The sequence below is a fragment of the Anas acuta genome, chromosome 12 (assembly GCF_963932015.1).
Source record: "Anas acuta chromosome 12, bAnaAcu1.1, whole genome shotgun sequence".
Classification (NCBI taxonomy): domain Eukaryota; kingdom Metazoa; phylum Chordata; class Aves; order Anseriformes; family Anatidae; genus Anas; species Anas acuta.
Window position 1 is genome coordinate 19900554 of NC_088990.1, and position 6000 is coordinate 19906553.

A 6000-nucleotide genomic window follows, 5' to 3' on the forward strand; every position below is an offset into this window, starting at 1 on the left:
CTAACCCAGAAAACAGAGAGAGAGAGAAGATAATAGTTTTCATTAAAAACCTCCCTTTCTCTGTCAGTGCAAGTAGACTGTGTGGCCTCCTGAAGAAAGGCTGTTACATCCCTAGTAGCTGGCCCAGACTTGACAGTGCCTCACTGGGAGAAAGAAAAAAAGCCAAAACAAACAAACAAAAAACCCACTCTTACTCACACGTCAGCCCTCTAACTGCAACCTGCACGCATTAGTCACAGCACAGCCGGAACAGCCAAGGAGAGATTAGGTCAATTTACAGGAACAAGTTCTCACAGCCCAGAGCCCACAGCTCCCTGGAGGCCCAGGGCTGGCCAGGCTGGCACAGGCCGGTCCCTTTCTCCCCTTTGTGCCTTGGCTTCTTTTGGGTGCTTTGGCTCCCAGCAGCACGGGGCAGCTCCTGAGGGATCCGGGGAACAAAGTACACCCCATGTACTGGCTCTGCTGGGCACAAGGTAACAGAAGGCCGTAATCTTCCCCGTGCTTCTAGAATCAAGACTCAGGTTTGGGGCTGTCCATTTGCATGCTCAGTGAGAAGTGGCCACAGTCGGTCTGCGAGACTCAGCAGAAGAAATTCAAAGGAGAAACCACATGGCCTCTGTAGTCTTGGTGTCCAAATAGCGCCTCTGAGAGAGGTGCTGCTGGCAGGCCAAATGCCTCAGCCTGGATCTCCCCCCACCACGGCTGGTAACGCTGCCAGTTTGGCATCTAGGCCTCGGCACTGCCTCCTGCCCGCACTGCCCTGCCTGTCCGGGGCAGGCTGCTCAGCAAGCCCACAGCCTTTTGTCAGCTCAGCACGAAGGATTTGTGAGAGGAGCTCAGGCGGGATACTCTCTTGGCTGGCACCTCCTTCCAGAGCTTGTGGCTGGCTCTTGTTATTTGGTCTTCAGCACTGGCAGCTCTCCTACTTTCAACAGAGATGCTAAAGCAGGCTTAGATATTGCTTGAGAAACCCATCTCCCCGCTCTACCTGCTCTACCTGCTCAGCCTCCCTCACAGCCCTCCCTTGGCCCAGCAAAAGTCATCTCAGCAACTTGGATAGGAAGACATTTAAGCCTTAAGGTCACAGCTAGGAGGAAGCTGTCACCACGTAGCACAGATGCAACCATCTTTAAACAGTCCTACATGCTCTGTGAAGATAAGTGGTTGCACATAAGAGATAGTATTTATACTATTTATTTATACTCGGAATCTAAAAGCAACAGATATGCCACCCCAAACATGGAAATGTTCCTGTGACACCCTCACCTTAGCTGTCCAGCTTGACCCTGTAAATGAACAGTGTTAAATTTTGAACAGTGTTAAAGACTGGTGAAGGCAGCAAAACCTCTCCCAGGAGCTCAAGCTCTTGAACAGCTGTTACAGGGAGTGGGAATAGAGGCAAGAGAAAGAAGAAAGGGAAAGAATTCAAAAGAGGTTGTATTGTATATGACGATCAGGCAGCTTAAAGTGCCGTAAAATACTTCATATAAATGCTCTTGCAGTAAAATGGAACAGGAGCTATTCTCAGGGTAACTGCGGCTACCCTTAGTGATCATTACAAATAGCCAAAATGGTGTGGTAATTCTTTCTTTTTGAAGCAGATACTATCATTGCTGGAATGTACCTGTATATTTATAGAATACCTCAGATCAGGATATCAGGTTCAAATGGAAATGGTTTAATACATTTGTACACCCAGTCTGGATAGAGCTTTGTTCAATAACGATTTCTCATGGTGAGATAAGGGACAGAGCTGAATGAAGCCATTAACTGTCAATCAAAACACACATTGGTTTATTCATGACTCTCCTTGCCCCTGGGAAAGAATAAACAGTTTAGATATCCTTCAATTAAACCTGTCCAGGACCACCTAGTTGCAGATTTGCTTTTGATATCCTACTCTTAAAACCTATTGTCTCTGTCTACTGAGTTCACTACAAGCAGAGTTAGTATAACATTAAACTTTTTCATTTAAATCCCTGCTTTTGCCAAAAGGTTAGTCAACATATTGAGTCCTACCCTACTTGCTCAGACAAAATCTCATTGATTGCAAAGATGAATGGGGCTCATTTCCTCATTTTGTCCCCTGGGACAAGAAACATACTTAATAATGCTCTGAGTTCCATATAACTCATATATGCTCCCAGGGCCTTCCAGCACTGCCTGTTCCGGAGCAGGTTTCCTGCATCCCAGATGACTTCCCATTGAAATGGGCACACGCTTCCTTCCCACAGCACAGGTGGGGAACTGTAAGTACCTACAGTCCTGCCTTACTAGCCCATATCTTCTGAACAGATCACAAGGGTGTATTGGAAGCAAAGAGGTAGTGTTTAAGCTGCCAAACAGCTATTCTTTCATCAGTGCAGCAGTGAAATCAGCACTGTACAGATCTACAGAGGAAACTGCCATAATAAGCTTAGATCAGAGTCCAAACTAGATGGACACATGCCAGCAAATGACTTCCAGCTCCAGCATGGAGAGCATGCTGGACGAGGACAAACAGAGCAGTGTCTCTGTCCTCATCTTGGGAAGTTACAGAGCTCTTTTCTTCTAGATGCTCCATTTGCGTACTTGGGGGGAGGCTTTAGGGATGAAGGATACTCACAGTGACAACTAAAAAGATGCCACAAATTTGGATCTCACATCAGCAGGCTCCCCCGCTGTTTTGTAGTATTAATATTTGCTTCTTAATTTAACCCGTTACAGGACAGAGCTATAACAGAGCACTGAGTATTTGAGACTGATGCTGTGCCTCCCCTTAGGGAAAGGAGCCCACCGTGTGTATTTGGGTCCCTTCTTTCCTTACACACGAACCTCAGCATGGACATTTCCAAAAGACATTGAACGTGTAATGAAATAAAGGGCACAGCCACATCCCCATCCTTCAAGGACACAGCAGAATCCTCTGGGAACACAGCACGCAGCCAAGACATCTGACCAGTGAGGGAAGGGACAGAAAACTACATCTGTGGCCTGCTGACAGATTAGCATTTAAATAAAGATCGAGCTCAGTGGCATACAGCCCTGTCAAACTCTAGGCTTTGTAGGAGACCAGATACCACCCACACAGCAGGACCAGTAACTAGCCGGGAACCAGCAACAAGCCCACAGACAGACAAGCAGGTCAAGTGCCTAAGGCTCAACCACTATATTTTACACATATAACTGAAAGGACCCCAAAGTCTGCAAGGCCCTCCAGATAAGCAGCAGGATGGCAGTAGGCCATGCTGCTACCGCTAAACCATCATTTCTGCTGAACAGGGCTCACCGTTCCCATGTTGCTCTGGTCTGGAATGCAGATGTCCATGTTTGCCATCCACTTCTCCCACAGTCAGAGGGAAGTTCAGGACTGAAATACCAGGATGCTAACAAGGCTCCTACCCTTTCATGCAGAAACACCTCAGGTAAAACTGCCATGAAGTAGTGCTTGGATGGAAGAATGGTGAGGAGCAGAAGGCAGCAGGCAGCCTCCAAGGTAGGCCGGTCACGTTGCTGCTCTCACTGAGGCAGCATTATGCTCTAAAGGCCTTGGGAACTGAGAAGACTGTATTCTAGTGCTGAATAAATCTGAAACTTTGACTTTCAGAAGTCTGTGTGAACATTTCTGCCTTTGTAGCTTCCTTAGCAGCACTCAAACTTTGCTTGGAGTGTAGGCTTCTACCCAATATTCAAAGCAAAACTCTGCCAAAACCACAGGCTTTTACAGAATCTCCACCCAAAATAACTACCTGAGCCCAGGTTTGCACCAAATTCAAATCTCTGTGGGAAAAGAATCAAGGTTCAGACTGGGGAGGAAAACAGTAGCTGGCTCCTGGAGCCTCTCCCAGCCCAGAGCCTGTCAGCTCCATAGGAAGAACTGAAACATGGAGAAAATGAGCAGGTCACAAGTCTCGCCCTGCTTCTCAGAGCAGCAGAACCTGCTTAGCACAGCCCAGCATCCCTGAACATCCATTGCCTTAACAACCCAGCCTATTTCTGAGCTGTCAAAATTGCTGGTAGCAGTAGGCATAAATCCCTGTACGTGACAATAAGGTTATTTGCCTTAATTACCACATCTGCTTGCTGCCCAGTGGGAATAAGAACCATTGACGTTTCCATCATCCATGCAGTGCCTCGTGGGCTCCTGCTTTCCCCCTCTTCGGTGGGGGCTCTGGGTGGAGCACCTTGTAGTCTGCCTGTGCTCAGCCACCACTTTGTGCCTCCTCCTTGAAATGTGGTAACCCAAGCTGGGCACCGATTGTGTCACTCTTTTTAGTGGCCTGTTCTCCTTATCTGCTGTAAGCTCAGCAATGCCAAAAACGTAGCACGCAATGGCACGTGGACCCAACGTGGGGAGTCAGGAATAGCTCTCCGAGCCCCTTGCAATGCTGTCCCCAGGCTGGTCATGTCACCTGCAAAAACACAGCAGCCTGAACGTGGCCGGCAGGGTCTGTTTCTAAACATTGCTTGGCAAACACCATTGGAAGCCTTGGAAAATTTGGGAATAACTTTTCCCCTCTTGTGTGTTGGGTCTGCTGCTCTCTTTCCTGGATAAAAGGGTGCTTTGCACCATTTGGCCACAGTTCAGTGCTGCCACAGCAGCCAGAAGCTGCTCTCCTGGCTTTTTTTTTTTTTTTTCTTTCCTACAAATCACAGACAGAAGAAAACCACAGAGGGAAGAAAAGCCTTAAATCAGCACCGGAGAATTGGCTACTACACTTCAGTTCTCTCTTTTATTTTGTAACCAGTCAGATCTATAGCAGAGATAAGCATTGCTTAAACAGTTTGCTGAACTGGAATCAAAAGAGCACTTACCTTCTCTACTGAAAAAGTTGCTTTTATACCTCAGTTATGCTACTCACTTAGAGAGTACCTGTAAGTGAATTATGCATCTTTCTTCCCCACAGTTTTGATGCTGGTATTTCTGTAGGAAAGAATGTATATTCTATCTCTATCAGAATTAATTTATTATCAGAAAGAACGAGGCTGCTGCCTAGGTGACAGAGAACAGGTGGTCACAATCACACATGACACTGGCAGTCGATGGGACTTCCAAGAGTCAGACCGCTACAGGCAACTACCTGCTCTCCAAAATACTTTCCCATCTCTGATCTGAAGACACAATCTAGGCTAAAACAAAAACAAAAACAACAACAACAAAAAATGACATAACTGCTTTGTCTCTAAAACCAGGTTTTCTCAATGCAGTGGAAATGACAAACATTCCTAGTAAAGGGTATTTTTCCTGGCAGAGTATCTCTCAGTTCAGTAAGTCCAATAACCTAAATGGGGAAAAATCTGTTGCTTTAATTATACACCTGCAATGGGATTTTAATGATACAGAAATGGCATAAAAGAAATCTTTCCTTTAACCAGCTTTTCCTTTGTTATCACAAGTTGCTAATGCAGGCCTGGCCTTAGGGACCTGAGGGACAAATTGAAACCATAAGTCATGGTATGCTGTAAAAATCTGTAACCATTCTCCTCAGCAGATGCAGAAGCCAGTGCACCCCACTACACAACACAAAATCACTTGCTTTGCTTTTGTTTCTTGTTTCTTTTTTAAAGAAGCAACTGCCTACTTGGTTTTAATTTTTCCTTACAATACAGAGCAACCCTGAAGGCTTTTGCATACAGCCTTTCAAAATAAATACACAAGGTCATACTTGTATGGGGAGGGGGAGAACAGCTCTGCTTCAGAGGCAGGAAATCACCGCTCGGCAGCAGGAAGCCCCAGCCATGAGGACGGCAGTTCCCAAGGGGTGTAAGAGGCACGGTGGCAGCTCGGAGCCTGCTCTGACCCTACGGCTCTGGAGCAGGGGGCAGGTAGGCTGTATTTTCTGATTCAGCCAGAAGAGCAGCTTAATGCCAGGCTTTGCAGTTCATCATGGAAAAACTTTCTATTAACTAAAAATAAACAAAACAACACAAGGCTTATATTTTAAGTTACTTGTGCATGGCTTTATGCTTTAAAAATCTTCAAGGGAATAATAATAATTATCACCTGCTTAAATACACATA